Raw genomic sequence first — 17,760 nt, 5'->3', positions numbered from 1 at the left:
CCAAATTCTTCCCATTTAAAATAATTTTCAGTTATAAATGTGGAAGCATAGACTGGCCACTGTGAGCAAAATGCCTGCTGCTTGTCAATGCAACACTTTCAAATAAGGAGAAATTAAAATGAACAGTTAATCGTTAAGGGAACTTTTCATTTTAATTTTTTCCCATCTAAAGTCATTCAGAAGCATCTTTTTGTTCTCACTCCAATATTGAGTCGAAAGGTCTTTTATTTAAGAGTCTAATGCTTCAGTTCTTCACCTCTGTGACCCAGCCTGGCCCATATATCTACTGGATGGAGACACATGGCATGGACTATTTAGCTAGTTTTAGTTTTGGTTAGTTATCAGTGTTCAATTCTGAAGGATATCTGGGGACTTTCAGAACCATTTTAGCTCAGAGCCCCAGTAAAACAACTTTATCATATGTGGTTGGCAAGGTCAAGTAACACTCCAGTGGTGCAGTCTTCTAAGCAAAGCATGTTATGCCATGAGACCAGCACAGCTGCACTGTGCACATATGCAGACGCAGAAGCCAGTCTGGAACTCTTGGAGTATTTTAAGAGATTTGACCCACTTGAGGAGTTGCTTCAGCGCTTATCTTGCAAACAGTTGTGCAAAAGGGTTAAGCATGCACAACATTAAGCAGTAGTTTGTAAGTTTAATTTTTCAGTTTCATTGTCAACATCCCTATCAGTTGAAATTAGAGAGAAGAATAATTCAAACAGCGAGACAGAGTGATTTGTTACACGTACCCCTAACTTTAACCAAATTACTAGTGCCTTATTTAAAGGATGACGGATGGGATATCCTATCACAAATGTGACGGATGTGCTGTTCGCCATATAAGTGCCATAGGACATTATTTACGTGTAATACAGAAAATGGTATATCCATCACATTTGTGACTGGGTCTCACATCTGCCGAATTAATCAAGCTCTTAGTCTTGAAAATAGTTGGTACAATCAAAAGGGGACATCCTGCCCGCCAAGCAATAGTTATATCTTCTGGTTGGTGAGAGGCAGCTCTATCTGCAGGCACCCTCTACAACTAGTGACTTATACAATGATTTCATATGTTGAATGCAGTCATCTTCATTTATTCGAATCACTCATCTCAATACCTATCGATTCACAAGGTAATGAGCTTCATCGAAGTTCTCACTATGTCTTTTCAGATATATCATACTTAATCATCTAGCTGTACTCTTCATAAACATTTGATATCGTTTTTCAACAGTTGCCTATTTTATGTACATAACTATTTTTCTGACAAGGAAAGAATGATTGAATGTTTTCTATACAAGTTGTTAACCCAGACCTTCCCTTAAGATGACCGGGCAAACTCTGGTTCAGTTTTTCACTGTTTCTGGTGGTCACATCAGCTTCTCGTGCTCTCGAGCTCCTTTAATTATCACACACCGTGTGTTAAACCATATACTGACTCTCATCCTCACAGGACGTTTCCAGACTGTCTAGACTTAATGGCTGTAGTCATTGGTTTGCTGTATGTGATGTGTTGCTTTGAAATTGATCTTGTGACTAAACGGGTCTATTGAATGAAATGTGCTTTGGGTCATGTTAGTGTGTGATAACGTTTTATATGCTGTACGGCTTGTTTTGTTGTTTGTTATGATCAGCACTCTGTTATGTGGTGTGTTTTGTTCTACATTGTGTGGCATGTTTTTTTTCCAGAGTATTTTTTAGTGTGTATCTTCTATCATTTTCTATGTGCCATGTTGAACGTGCATTTGTGTACTGTGATATTTTGTGCTGTGTAGTACGCTGTCTGTCTAGCAAATTGTGCTGCTAAGTATGTGTTGTGCAGTCTTACATGTTTCGTCATGTGTTGTACAGTGTATTCTGTTCTGTGGTGTACCGTATTGGGTTGTGTGATAAACCATCTGTCCTGTGGCACACTGTAAGCATTGTATATATCATGTGTACCAGTTTGGAGCACAATGTGAAGTGTGGGGCTGTTTTGTAGGCTCTGGTGACTATTGCATGTTTTAAAGTGTAGTGGGTAGCATTGTAGGTAACGTGGTTAGTTCAGTTTTGCGGTGTGAGGTACTGTTCATGCATGCACATGTACGGTGGCCACTGTGTGCGTTTCTTATATTTAGTTGAAGTTCCATTACAAAATCGCCATCATACTTGGCCCTCAGTGTTAAGCACTATTGGGCTTATTTACAAGAAAGTAACGCAGAGCGGTGCCGCACGCCATTTGGCTGCACCGTGCTGCATTACTTTCAAAGCAAAGGAATGTGTCATAAGTAAAACAATATGATGTATCCATAAGCTATCTCCTGCGCTGGCGTATAATTGGCTGCCATGCGCCAATGCAAAGTCTGGTGCCGGCGTTGCGGGGATGATTGTTTTTTGTGCAGGAAGGCACACCTTCCTGCACAAAAACAATCATGAAAGATGTTTCCCTCTTTCCATGCTTGCTGCATAGAATGAGAAAAAATGAGGAGAAATTAAAGTATTTCTCCTCGTTTCGCCTCCTTATGCCTCCCCTGGGAGGCGTAGGATTCTGACTCATTCTCAGAATAAGTGACGCAGCGACGGTGCAAGAGGGTTGTAAATAAGCCCCTATGTCTTCATGATACTCCTCCTACAAAAGCGATCTCGTATGTAAGGTGTTTGCTTCTCTCCAAAGGAAGGGGAGCATTTTATCAATTTACTGAACACAAGATCCGTCTGCAGTTTACAGGAAGTCCTAGGCTCACCCATTGCAAGGCTCCCAGAATATCACAGCTAAAATGTCCAGCCCCCCAAGGCTCTTGAGTTATGAGGATGCCAAAGAGACATACTTTGGAGGACACCAAAGCTTTGTCACCAAAAATGTGAAGCCAGAACGTATTGCTAATTGCCAAGCTGCAGTGACGGCTCCTCCTCCTAAGGTGGAGGAGCTTCGCCCCACTGCTCGGTAAAAAAAAATGCTAATAACAAGAAGTATTATAATTTTATTTTCCTTTGCGACTCCGGGCGGGGCAGGGCTGGCTAGCTGCAGAAAGAGATGGAGTGGTTTGCACTCCCTCCCTACATGCGCATGACGCTTTGACCAGCCCTCAAGGGCCGGCCAAAGAGCCATGCATAGTTGGCATGTTCTCCATTGGGCTGTGTTGCACAGCCCCGTTGAGAACATGCCCAGCCTCACCAGCCACTGCCTAAGCGGCCAAACAGGCCGCTCAGAACAATCACGACTAAAGTATCGTGATTGGCTGGGAGAGACCGGAAGCCTGGGTGCTTCTGATGCAGGCAGCAGCCCTGAAGAAGACTAGAAGACAGAGGAGAGGCGTGCGGTGGAGGGAGAGGCAAATCAGGAAAGTTTATTCTTAATTGTTTTTATCCCTCCCCCGCCTCACTACCCCGTTCAGAGGCAGCCGCCACTGCCAAGCTGTGTTGTGTCAATACTGCGCCATGTTTGAGATGCCTTGCTGACAAAATATCTAAGGGCTGTTGTTGTTGAATACTACAACTGAATTATTAACGACCAGCTCCCGATCTCCTTGGAACATTGGGAACTCTGCTGGATTGCATCTTGCCTGCATTTTACCCTAGTTCTGGGAAGGTTTAGCCTCGTGCCCAGCCTCCCCTTCCATGGGGGTGAGAGATTGGGAGGCAGGGGCCCATGCTTTAGCTGTGACTCTCTTGTGCTGTACAACTAGGCCTGATTTCATAGGATCAGGCGACTGGATTGCTTTTCTATGATAATTTGCCTTTGTAACCAACCCACACAGCATTTTTTAAAGTCTTTGTGTTTTCTAATTCATTTGCACAAGGAGGGCGAATAGGTAGGGGTTCCACCGCTATGCGAGAAGTAGTTTGGGCTACAAGTCATGACTTCTTGGGGATGTGCAGAAAGGAGGATCTGGCTGAATTCTGTTAGGAGCTCTTCAGAGGGGGAAAAGACTGGAATGACATGGGCAGAGCCATGCCTCCCATTCCAAAGCAAGCGCAAGCACGCCTGCCTGAACCACATATCTCTCTTAACCACTCATATGAGTGGTTAAGGCAGATAGCAGCCTAGTGCCCGAAAAGGCAGAGAGAGGGAGAGGGAGAGGGAGAGGAAGCATTGGAACAGGAAGCTCTGGACGTCAACAGGTAAGTGGGGCTGGGTTTGGGAGTGGGGGAGTTTTTAGGGGTGAGTCGCTTTTAAGGCTCAGGGCAGAGGGGAAGGTCAGGGTAATTTTGGGAAGGGGGCAGGATTTAGGAATTAGGGCGGGGAGAGGATCCGAGTAGTTTTAGGGGAGTTTTTAGGAGTGGAGGGTAGTTTTGCTCAGGGCAGGGGGGTCAGGGTAGTTCTTTCAATTGGGGGCAGGGTTATAGGCCTCAGTGCAGTGGAAGGGGTTTGGGTAGTTTTATGGATGGCATGGGGGTACGTTTTAGGGCTCAGGGTGGGGGCTGTGGTCGGGGTAATTTATGGTAGGGGCAGGGTTTTAGACCTCAGGGCAGGTGAAGGGGAAGGGGTAGTTTTAAGGGCAAGGCAGGTTTTAGGCCTCACGCCGGGGGATGAGGTAGTGGGATAGAATTTTAGGGCGAAGCCTAGGTAGAGGTGTCTGGGTAGTAGCGATCTTAATCATACATGTCTCCTTATCAATCTTGTCTTTACAACGAAATTGTGTGGTAAAGGCTTGCGTGTTAAAGGAATGGTGGTTAAGACACATTTGTGGTTCAAGTCGCATGGTAAAGGGATGCGTGGTTTAGCCATACTTGCCTCTTTCCTACAACTCTTCTGAGGAGATGCCAAGCATTAACAAGTACTCCTTTGAGGCACCGTCATCTGGGTAAAGGCGCACATAGTGTGGCACTGCTGGTTAGTAAATTTACAGCAGTGGTGGTCCTTTGTCAATGAGACACGAAAAATGTTGATGCCTAATAAATTTAGGTTTGGCGGTGTCGAATTAGACGTCTTTGTTTAAGGAACCCTAAAAATCAACAGATTAAACTCTGACGTCCCTTAAAACTTGAGACGAGTTTGTACCAATTGTCTATCAGATGCCTTATTATTGTTCTTAATAAAAAAAAATAATAAAAACTTGAGACGAAGACCCCCTATTGATGCAGACTGGTTGGTCAATGCCTCTTGATATCAATTCTTTATTCAGTTTTCAACTGTATCGTTTACAAAGTGCAAGAAGTAGATATACATCCATCTACCCACTTACGAACAAAAACTGGCATATAACACCGTAAATCAGTAAAGGTAATCTCCTGTATGGAAATGCAGGGCCGTTATCGTAGCATGAGGGTCAACAAACAATGGACATGGATCAATGCCTCTTGGCTTGTTAGTATGGTACATAGTGACGATGCTTGTCTATTTCTACCATGTTCAGCTCCTCTGAGGTTTGTAGTTTTTAATCTTGATCCTTGTTACCAGACATGTGTCATAGAGTCCCTCAAGCAACCCTTCTGACCAGGGTCAGACTGAGAAAGCAACCCAACCCTGGAAATTAGGTTGGACTGGCCCCAGGGATGGGGGTGGGGATGGGGTGGAGGGGTGCTGGGGTGCTGGATGGAAACACTGCTGCTACTTTTGATACAGGGGGCCAATATTGCAGAACTGCTGCAAGACTGGCTCACAGTAACAAAAAAGGCCATTACTTTTCCAAAACCAGCTCCCACCCTTCCGGCCCACCAGGAAGATGCATGGTGCTGGCTATGGCAGTCTGGTCCTGCTTCTGACCACCTGCCTCTGCCTCTTTAAACAGCTGGATATGGGCTTTGAGGGAGCTGAATATAAGCTTCTGAACATCTACCAGGAGGGGAGGGGAAGGGAAGGGAAGGAAGGCAAGGGGTTGTCCGACGTAGATGCCGGCGAGTGGGATCCATGCCAGATTACCAGGAAAACTACTGACTATGTAAATTAGTTCTATTTAGATCTGGTGTTTGTAAATGTATCTTTTGTTGATATTCTAATAAATCTAGTACGCTAGCGGCCTCGCTTGAACTGGCCAACAATGCCCGCTCTCTCATGCTTGCCCTGCCAGTCGCTTGCTTACAAGGTTGGCATGAAATAGCTTTGCACGGGCAACGTTTCACAAAGTGACAGAGCTGACATTCACAGCCTGGTCCCCGCTGGGCAGTCACTGTGCATGCACAAGAGCACTATCGTGTACTTTCAGACAGTCAGGTGGTAAGCAGTCCAGAACAGTGTTGTGTGAGCAGCCATCACGTTTGGTCGGTAAAACAGCACAACCCCGGATTAAAGTAAGTAGTGTTTTGTTAAATTTCATAAAGCACACTTGTGCAAATAGTTACATCCTGAGGGACTGTAGGATAGTCCTGTTTGTACTCATATATGGTTTCAGAAAACAGAGACCACCAGTGCACTCACTTACCAGACAGTCACAGTCACAAGTACAAATTCATTCATTCATTTCTTGTGCAGGCAGACACAAATGCTAGACCCAAGTTTTGTAAATGACCGAGAGGACCTAGATCCATTGGAAAACTGAGCAAGAATGACCTAAATTGCTTTCAAAATAGAAGGTGCATGCCTTTTATTTCTTCATATGAGTTCAGGTTGGCAACGTTGGGTTTCTTGTTGCGCGGATTACAGATGGGAGTGATAGGTCTTGCCTCTCACCCTATGCCCTTAGAAATACCTCTGTGGCTGCTGAGGACATGTACTATTGTTTCTGGGTGGTAGTAGCCGAGGCCTTTGCAGGTAAGAGCAGTGGGGTGATATCGACAGACTACAACAAGGGAACATTAATTATTTATTGAATTTTCCCTAGTTGACTTCTGTTGAATCGCCCCCCCTCAACCCAGCCCCACCGCCCTCCGCTCTTACCTGCACAGGTCACAGATGAGTGGTAGAACATCTGGCGAGGGAGGAGCGGGACCGCCTATGACAAGGTACAGTTTGTCGTGACAAATGAAGGTCTGCGTAAGTGGTGCAGATAGACCAGCGTCAGCGCTTGGGAAGCTCAATTCTTGTCTCTTGGTGTTTTTACCTCATTGTCTTCCCTGATGGGCGTGGCGGTGACGACCGATTGGCGAGACGAGAGAAGCAGCACCATATTTTAGTAGATTTGGCACTGCTCTGTCCCTCCCTTTCACACCACCCAATGCAGTGCATGAAAACGTAGTGAATCTATCCCTTCTTTTCTGTGTGCTCAAAAGAAAAAAAATGTGTGATGTCTGGTTCTCTTGTAAAGCACTCTAATGTCCTTGGGCCAAGTTCACCCAATTAAGAACTACAAAACAAAAAATAAGGATGTGGCCGAAGACAAAACAAATGAGATGGAAATGTACACATGAGCTGCATACCCAGGGCTGCTATTTATACTTTAAAATACCACGAAGCATTTGCTGGGCACCAGCGCTGTTGTACCACAGGAAATGTGGCATTACCCTTAACAGAATGGAAAATTCAAGGTGTATTTGGGATTAGGTTTTAAAAATGGTGGAAACAAATAATGCAGTCACCATTACTTTTCCCCTTTTAAATGAATCACGCCATAGAGGGCAGTACTTTAGTCTCAAGTTGCATGTGCACTCCTCTCATCAGCACCAGTGATGGGAGTCCTGAGCAGACAACCCGTAGAGCGCCTGGAACTGGTTGCGTCACCTGCTCGCGTTTAATCTCTGCTTACCTCCAAGGTAATGTTGCATCACTCTGAGGGGATAGATGGAGAGACACTGCACCCATCACTGACAGTTTTCGCCTGGTTCCAACTGAATCAGCTTAGGTGCAATTCAGACAAATCTGAGGTTATTTTCTTTGGAGGTCCACCAGACGATAATTGGAAATCCTGGTGGCCCGCCGACCTGTTCCCCGCCCTTCGTCTGCTACAGAGTCGGCCAAAAATTTAGGGGTAAAAATTGATTGCTGCCTCAATTTTAAATTGCACATCCTTACAGTTGCTGGTCAGTGCTAAGGCTTCTTAAAAGGTCTCAAAAAATTCCTTCCACTTTTTTCTTTCTCTCACAAGAGGATTATTGTGCAAGCTCTTATTGGATCTCGGCTGGACTATGCAAACATACTTTTTCTCGGTCTGCCGGAGTATCTAATCACTCGCCTCCAGCTGGTCCAAAATTCGGCTGCCAGGGCTATATACGGCCTGAGTCGTAGATCAAAGACTTCTGGTCTGCTGAGATCTTTGCACTGGCCCCGGTGCGAAAACGCATTTTGTTTAAGACACTGACCACTGCCTTCAAATCCTTACACGGAATTGGAGCAACTTACTTGAGGAAAAGGGTGCACTTTTACTATCCGGTCCTTGCGATCTGCGTCTCTGGCCTTTGCCTCTGTTCCTAAGGTCAAGCGAGCACGTATTGGCGGGCGCTCATACAGACTTTTGGCCCCCCAACTTTGGAACAAGCTGCCAGTACATCTCAGACAGCTAAACAACCTGCTCTCCTTTAGGAGGGAGCTTAAGACCTGGTTATTCTCACAGTAATCTAGGGCTCTTCTCTCAGTCTGACTAGGTTTCTGAGCGCCGGGACACTCGGTTCGAGTAGCTGAGCGCTATACAAAACTAACATAACAGAGGAATGGAAGGGTGCATCTTTTAGGTCTTCTTAAGTGCTTCAGGCGTCAGAACGAGAAGCAGTCTCAGCCTCAGGGACCCACTTCAAACCAACAAATTGCAGATTACAAGCTTCTATCAGGGACTGAACGTCTTAGCACTGCACTGTAAAACCATGTGGTACAAAAGTGAACAAAGATGCACTGCACCATAGAGTTACCTGGTGTAAAACCATGTGGTACAAAAGTGAACAAAGATGGACTGCACCATAACGTTACCTGGTGTAAAACCATGCAGTACAAAAGTGAACAAAGATAGACTGGACAAATATATGTCTGACTGTTGTCCTGTCCTGTCTGTCCTGTCCTGACTGTTCTGTCTCATCAGTGTTAAGATCTGTGCAAAATTTTCATTTTTTAAACAATGCAACGTTCACTTTATCCTTTGTCAGCCGGCAAACATTTTTAGGTCCTGCATATACAGAGCATGAACTGTCTCTTTGAGACTGTTTTGATTTTAACAATGAGCATAGAGACCACACATTGCCTCCCATAGGTTGACTTCATTGTCACTCTCATTTGCTTGCTTCTTATTTGTCAGCTGCCATTTGTCTCCTTCCTATTTGTGTTTATTCCTACCCTGGAGAATGTATACATTACTTGTGTCCTTCGACTCCTCAACTATTTAGGTGCTTCTTTTTTGTGTTTAAGCACTCTTACCAATACAATTAAAAAAGTACATATAAAATGTGTGTGGGCTTTGAGATAGCCCACTGCAGTCACAACGAAAATTAACACATTAAAACGTTCAAACTGTCCTCCACAAGCTGACACACAGGGTGAGAGGTCGGGAGGGAAAATGTGTGTCCCCACACGAGGACACTACGGCGCGTCCGGTGCGGCAAAGAGGCAGAGAAAATGGCGAGGGGGTTTAAGTACCCCTCGCCCCGCCTGCCGCACCGGACCTGCCCACCCAGCTCCTCCTAACTCCCCTCGGGACTCCGCCTGCCCGGGGGAGGAGGGAGGCTAGAGAGGGTCGGGGGGAAGCCCTCTGTATCTAAGGGGCCGCCCTCCTGATGGCCACTGCGTGGCCTCGGGCAGCCGCATAGATACTTCAGGGCGACAGGGACCCCCACCCCACACTTTAGCATGCATCCCGCAAATAACACACTAGACACCAGTGTTACATTGGGATAAACTGCTGCAGGTTTATTTATTACATACAACGTTATGTAAACATAGTGGGTTATCTTACGTGCAATTCAAGGGCAGGCCGCATTCTCGCCACCTGCCCGCCTGATGATCCAGGCAGCACCGTGGCGAACCACCATGTGCTGCCCCTTATGGTAAACATTATACTCACGCCCCTTGCGGGGCGTACTAGGCAAACCCCCGGTTGCACAGGCCCACAACCGCCCGAAGGACGAATGGGGTGCCGACACGTGTTCCCGGAACCTCCCATGAGGCCCCAGGTCTTAGGCTCTGGCACCCCTATGTGCCCGCTGAGGTCCAGTGCTGAACTTCTCTGCTTCCGGATTGCCCTGTAACTCCGCCACAGCCCGGCCGGCGGCAACCGTCGCCGCCCGGGCCCCCCACTACTTAGCTTCCTTCCTACCTGCAACCTATATATGTATGTCTATCCCCTAACCTTTCTAAGTAGCAGTGAATCACATAACCGGACTGCTTCCTGCTGGACAGAGGAAAGGTTTTTTGCAGAGAACCTATCCCTGCAAAATTAGGCCGAAGCTGTTACCCAAAACATTCTTGCCGGCCAAGGCCACTCAAGCTGACATAGGACTTCGTATATCCTACGCTGTGCACACTTTATTTACATAAGATGAGGGGTTAAAGCTATCCTTCTGCGCTAGGAATTTTTGCAGCCGAGTTCCATAAGGATCATACTCTGACCCCCGTGGGAAGCTTGTAGCACCCTGTCATCTCGAACATACTGAGATATGCGGCATAACCTTCATCTTAAACGTAGTGCCTGCACAGGCCTCACTTCTTCCAAGGAAAACGGCATTAGAAGGCCCAATATATCTGTCAGCCACGAGAGCCGGGGGCGTCATGTACTCCTGCTGCACTCGGGCCTCGTACACATACAACTGCCAACAGCGCTTGCTTTATTCCTGTTAAACAGACATATTCGCCGGCCAAGGCCCAGACACAATTGCCTCAGGGTGATGCTGGCCTACACTTTGCTTTAATTTAAACGCTTGAGATTTTATACTCTAAGAATACAGGCGAATATTGTAATGATAAATACCAAAGTATTATCATAAATAACTGGTGAGGTGTACCTCCATTAGATATAACAGGAATGAAAGGAATAAACAGCTGGCTCCACATGCCCTCTTGAGTTTTGCCTGGAGACTGCTTAGTCCATGCTACCTCAAGATAGCGATGTTTAAAGTTGACTTACAACCACCCACATAAGGGATAGCTTAGACTGGTACAAGGTGCCTCCAGGAATTGGGGACATCGAGCATCAGGCCCCAGCTCACATTAGGAGGAGCTCCCTGAGAATCTAAGGATACTCCAGTATACTCACGAGGCTGTTCGGCAACAGGCCAAGGGGAGCCCAACCACACATAAACGTGTTTGTGATGCCGCTCGGCCCAATCCTGAAAGAAACACACGGAGCACACCCACCCCCCCCTCTGAGTGAAACAAGCAAAAGGGGTGAAAATTACCAGACAGAACAGTCAGATCCCCCGCCAAATCTGGGAAAAATTGTGAGGGCCACTTCCCAATGAGCGCCCCAGGCAAAATGCCCCGACGGCAGTATGAAAATTGTATAATTGAAGGTGGCCAGGAAGTTATCGCACCGCAGTGAAGGCTGCGAAAAGGCTGATAAGATCAATACCAATCGCTCAATACACAGGAGTGTCCAGCACTAAATGAACCTCCGTGTACACCTAGGATGAGACCGCCTGGTGTCCGAGGGGATTTATAGGTCCAAGCTGGCCTCCCGTCTGCTCGGGCAAGGACGCCTTCACACTCCGTTACTCATAGTGAGGCTGCCTGAGTCAGCATGCTTACCCCCAGACAGCGCTGCTTACCGACAACAGATGCAATAATGCCCCGTCAAGCAGCACCAGCCCCGACGCTACAATGTTCTATGAGAGCACACATGGGAATATGGTACAGGAGCTACCTCTGAGCTCCGGGCCCAGATAACTACTACTGTAATACTTCCAAGGGGGGAACCAGTTTACCCCGCTACATGGACCTCATGACACCTGGGGGGGGCCAAAGATAGACCCAAACCCTGGCGGGCTGCCCCCAATGCGCAACCTTACACCGGATGGTGGTGCAGTCCCGCCCCCCCCCCCCGCATACACCAATCTGCAACACAGAGCGGGAAGGGGGTCGTGGATGCCCCCCCCTGTCCCCCAGGCCAGGCCTGATTGCCAGTTACACACGAGGACACTACGGCGCGTCCGGTGCGGCAAAGAGGCAGAGAAAATGGCGAGGGGGTTTAAGTTCCCCTCGCCCCGCCTGCCGCACCGGACCTGCCCACCGAGCTCCTCCTAACTCCCCTCGGGACTCCGCCTGCCCTGGGGAGGAGGGAGGCTAGAGAGGGTCGGGGGGAAGCCCTCTGTATCTAAGGGGCCGCCCTCCTGATGGCCACTGCGTGGCCTCGGGCAGCCGCATTGCCCTTATAAATGTTGGGAGGGAGTACAGGCCCCTAGCACCCACAGACCCTAGTGAACTAGGGTCTGTCCTAAACTGAGGTAAACAAGAAGAATTGTAATACACAAAACGATGCTGAAACAAAGGCACACAGCAGCAACTAAGCCTTCTTTGCAAGGCAGGTAAGTACAGAGAGGCTCTGCTCAGGCACTTAAAGTGGAAGCCTCATGAGAGTGAGTTTTGAAGAGGCTGTTGCAAAGTAGCTTTTACAGAGAACGTCTGTGCAGGAAGATGCAGGTTGGAAAGCTCGGTTTGTGCGGTCATCCTAACCCGCCCATACACAGTGACAGAGAATTTTTGTGCAAGCAGTGTCAGGGCTGTTAACAGTGCATTCATGTGCAGGCAATCACAGAGCCTTCACAAGCACGCACCAGAAGCCAGCGAAGCAGCGCGCGCAATCACCCATGGAGGTAGCAGCCAACCCGCAGCCAGCAACAGAGAGGACGCTGCAGTGAGAGGAGGGGCCGGTCACAGAGCAGCAAAGAGCAGTTTTGTGCACTCAGTCACCGACCAGTCAGTCAAAACGAAGTCACTCACTGCGCACGCATATAACCTTCGTCACACGGTAGAAAGTCACTCAGACAACAGTCAGGGGTACTTCATCGCTGAGCAGTCGGTCACAAAGCAGAGTAGTCGGAGCCACGGAGTAATGGTGTGCTCTGTGCAGTCAGTTGCAGGCAGTCAGTTGCAGGCAGTCAAGTGTAGGCAGAGAAAGAGCAGGCGCACAGGAAGGTCCCAACCCCCACTGGCCACCAGCTTGTCCCTGGCAGGGGCTCTTATCGCCCGGCGCGCGTGGGTCCCAGGGCTGGACTGGCTACTAGGCCTTTTTAGGTGCTGCTGAGCTGGGGGCTGATTTCACTGCAGTGGGGGCTGATTTCACTGCGGTGGGGCTGATTTCGTTGATGGGGACCTGTGTGTGCTTCGAAATAAACAAAGCAAAATGAATGTTGTTCAGCACAATCAGCCCCCAGCTCGGCAGCACACCAAAACGCCCGGTAGCCAGTCCAGCCCTGGCGGGGGCCCGTGTTCACTGGCGACCTTGTGCACGCGTTGATAACAATAGCACGTGGACATGCATGCCTTGCTGGGACGAGCGGGAACTACCATTGCACTGGCTGCAATGTCCGCTCCAGAGCGCAACATATGCAATCACTACAGAGAAATCCTTTTCCAAATCGCTAAATAAATATCACACCACAGTAAGATCACTTTATTGCTAATTAAGAGGGGTGAGAGAATTATGGGCAACTGGTAAAGTACTGGTGAATACTGTGGAGTCCCGCAGATACGTCAGTGCAGCCCCCCTCCCAGTGAGCTGTCAGTACACTAACAGCCACCTTTCCAACACAGGTGTCACCAGTCAGGTGGCCCTGGTAACAAGAGGGAGCTTGGCACATGTGCCCACACTCTAGATATCTATTGCTATGAACGTCATTTAGAGGTTGCACCTGCGATCCCTGGCAGCCCATGGCACTGTTTTTGTGACCCCAGGTGGTCTCAGGGTGACAAAATCAGTGCCAATAACACCAGTGGCGGCTGGGAGGGAACGGTGGGGGTAGGTTAGGGGAAAAAAAAGAAACCTTAACTGGTGCCTCTCCTCTGACACAGGATCTAGGAAGCGAACAGACTCCCCTGGCCAATCACAACACTACGTTACAGCAGCAGAGTGATTGATCTGAGTGCTGTGGTACGAAGCTCAGAGTACGGCGCTCAGAGAGAGACTGGGAGGCTATGCATGTTCTCCACCCAGGCTGTGCAATACAGCCGGTGGAGAACATGCAAAGTGCACATGACTGTTTGAATGGCCTGAGCCGCCAGACCGTCATGCGCACTTAAGGTGCAGCAGCAACCACTCCTCCTCCCTCTGGGTCACGGGAGCCCAGCCCCACCCTAACCTGGCTGCTACTACAATGCTAAAAAGAAAATGATATTAACGTTCTGTTATTATAATTTTTTTTTCTCCTTGGCACTGCCTTAAAGCAGCGTGGCGATGCTCCTCCACTTTAGCAGTGGAGTCGCTGCTGAATAACACAGGACCGGCTCCACATTCCTTATTTTCTGCCCCGTTTCTCTATTATTCACTACCAGTGCAACATGCGCCTTGGTTTGCTAGCAGGACCTGGCACCACAAAGCAGGCTCCTCAGGCCATGCACTGGACAACTCTGCACCCATGTGGAATGACAAAAAACCAACAAAGATATTACGAAGTTATGATGCCTAAGCAGAGAAATTCAAGTTGATTTTTTTTCATAGCATTTGAACAGTTTGTGGTTTAAACATAGAGTGCTGCACTCAGCCATGCACTGTTTTTCAATGCTGCGCCCAACCTTCACTGAGGGTCCCAACAGTCTCTGGAGAAATTCTCTCAGACGCACATTCAAGTGATATCCACTCTTATGGACACTTAGATCATGACTACATGACCTAATACACAGCAAAGTTAGAGCCAAAACATGATCAAAGTAATTCATCAACAATGGGTTCCAGTATACCCTTATAGCCCACCGTAGCGGGCTATACCGGCCATTAAAGGCCGCTCCAGCGTTTGGACAGGTCCTTTAACCCCTTCCGTGCGGTCGCAATTCCCCCTGTGTGCGGCCGCCGAACGAACCCCAGCCGTCATCAGCACAAGAGCACCGTGGAGCGTGACGGCTGGGGTTCGTCACCAGCATGGAAGGGGTTAACCAGGAATCAGAACTTTAAACGCTGGAATCGCCCAGCTACTGAGAGCTATTAGAACATTCCACCACTAGAGGGCAGAATGTTCTAACAAATTAAATGAAATCCCCTGAGGCTCTGTGAGGCCTTTGCTGATAGCAACAGCTGTGAAGGACAACATTGGAATGTTGAAGCTCTGGACTTCTCCTGGCCATTGGAAGCCTGGAGAACACCATTGTTTTCAATGCAGCTTCCAACATTCCAATGCTCTAATATAGCCTTAGAGCCGGATGTAATGGACTCTATCAGCCAATAAAGGCCGGCTCCAGCAATAAAGGTCCAAAGCTGAACGCCTTTAACAATGAGAGAGGGCATTTAATGGCCGGTAGAGCCCGCTGGGAGGGCTCTAAGGCTATTGGAACATTCCTCCCCTAGAGGGCAGAATGTTCTAATTTGTAAAACAAAGGCCTCATGGAGCCCGAGGGGGTTGAAGTCACCTCATGCTTGTGAGGACTTTGTTCACAGCAACAGCTGTGAACAAATATTGGAATGTTGATGCTCCGGGCTTCTTCCAGCCATTAGAAGCCCGGAGCACTCCAATGTCTTGAATGGAGCACTCAATATTCCAGTGTTCTAATAGATGGTAGATATGTGTTACGCAAATTATGCTATTATACATTATGCATTGTTTCACTTGGCAGCCCTGGCAAAGTTGACCTGATTCAGAGATGGAGAAAATAGTGGCCCAAGAGCCAGCATGATACGCCTTACACTTTCTTCTACAGTATCTCACCTGTATCCATGCAAGGCCATAGTGCGACACAATGCTTCAATGAGTTGTAAACTCCTCTCTCTCTCTCTAGGGCAGAAGTCTTCAAACTGGGGAGGCCTTAAGTGATCTCAGGTGGGGCGCCAGTCTCTGGCCAAGAGAAGCATCATGCTTTGTTTTGAGTGTTAAAAACATGAGTGGCAGTAAGACACTTTGTAATGGGCTGTCACTAACAACTTACCACATTTATATCCTGACTGGGGGTATGTGTAAAAAAGGGGTAACAGAGCTGGACTGCAATCTTTAAGTATTTTTAGACATATTTAAACATTGCCAATTTAGCAGGATATCTGTAAAAAATTGAGGTGAGGCCCTAAGTCGTTTTTTTTCTTATGGGGGGTCACAGCATTAAGAAGTTTGAGGAACACTGCTCTTGGGAGTTGCTTGGTAACAATATCGGTCAGCACCACAACCCACGCTGCCTCCGCCTCTAGCTTTAGAATACAATAGGTCTAGAACAAAGTGACATTGAGTCATCCTCTCCACTGCCTGTTCACTTAGTAGCCAGTCTATAATGTGACTTGGTGATTTGCTAATCAAACAAAGAAGCAGAAACCTGTCCCCCTAAGTTTATACGCTACCATTGTGCCAGTAATTGCCTTGATAATATGCTAAACCCACCTTCTGCATTCCTGAGTAAAAGACACACAAATGAAGGAAGGAATGCGAAACAAATCAAAACATTTACCCACCAGTCAAGAGATCTGGGTTAAATCCATTGTTCTTTTGCTCACCACGCCACCCCAGTTTAGACCCATATATATGCAAATCAGTCTTGACCCTGTGCCTCATTGCAACAATCCAGCCCGAACCGCCAGGCGCGGTCCTCCCTGCCACAGCACTCCACTCCTGAGTGGAATGATAGGCTTCAAGTCCAAGTGAAGGAGGGCAGGCCTCACTCACAGCGGTGGGGGGTGCTGCGATCACTGACCAAGACGTGCCCCTGGTGTCCACAAAGCAGTACAGAGTTGACTGCGTGCCCGGGAATCACTACCGACCAGCCTGCTCCTGCACTCACTAAACTGGATGGCACAGTGGAGCCTATTTAATCTTTAAATTGCCAATTTCTGGTTGTAATCAAAGCAGTCAACAATGGGAAATAACATGCTTCCACCCAATGCGTGGACGGGGTGAATGATAGAGAGGCCTGAGGATGGCTTTAAAGGGCATCTATCCACAAACAGGTTAGATGGGTTCCTGGAGGATCCAATTGACACCCACTCCTCGTCTGGCCTTTTCTCCACCAGCTGAACTATTGAAACACCTTCACTTCTGCCTCTTGGCATTGCAGAGCCTCAAAGTGCGGGGTGCAAAGTAATGGTTAGCCAGCCGCCCTGCCCTGGGTTCAACTAGTATGGAATACGACTCTCTCTAAGTCTGTAGCACTGTTTTAAGGGGCGGCTGTAACCATGGAATATTCCAACCTAAATTGTGTCACACATTTTTCCCAGAATGCATTATGTGCAAGTGTAATGCTGCAGGGAAAAAGTGGCGTTGTATCTGCATATTCACGGGACATCCTCTTAGGAAGAACATTCTCTTTAAAAATAAATACTCTGGCATGGCTCTGGTTGGAGGTGTGGAATGAGGCATTCGTACATCTAAGACAGATTTTAAGGAGCCAGTTCGCTTCTCATCTCCAAAATCACAGAGCTGAAGAATGTGTTTTATGCTACTGTCCATGGGAGAACGCAGGATTAGTTGGAGGGACCATGAGAAAAGTCGATCAGATTGTCTTCCTGCTGAATAGAGACATTGACTCACATTTCATTTATTTACAGTGCCTGAATTCGTCAACTGTTTTTTTGCTACAGGCATTCGTTCGTCCAACAGAGCCATTGATTTTTACCTTAACTGCAATGACTTTCAAAAATGTTGTAGGACAGATATTTTTGTAGATCAGGCCATAAAAAGGCTGCATGCCACTAATAGATTTTATGTATTGTAAGATGAATTTTATTGCGATTTATATAAATGTATTTAATGGCACTGGAAACGCCACGAATTTGAATGTGTTACATTAATTGATAGTGCAGATTATTTGCATAATTGTAATTACTTTCTCTGCACACCCCTTTGCAATGATCAAAATAACCCGGC

General features: G+C 47.5%; 1 protein-coding gene across 1 annotated transcript in view; it reads left to right on the top strand.

The window, feature by feature from the left end:
- Window positions 1–17,760, top strand: part of FABP3 (fatty acid binding protein 3) — a 49,277-nt gene that overhangs the window by 20,095 nt on the left and 11,422 nt on the right. The window lies entirely within an intron of this gene.

Source organism: Lissotriton helveticus, chromosome 3_1 (genome assembly GCF_964261635.1).
Source record: "Lissotriton helveticus chromosome 3_1, aLisHel1.1, whole genome shotgun sequence".
Classification (NCBI taxonomy): domain Eukaryota; kingdom Metazoa; phylum Chordata; class Amphibia; order Caudata; family Salamandridae; genus Lissotriton; species Lissotriton helveticus.
The sequence above is the reverse complement of the archived record's forward strand: the minus strand, read 5'-3'. Positions and strand labels throughout refer to the sequence as shown.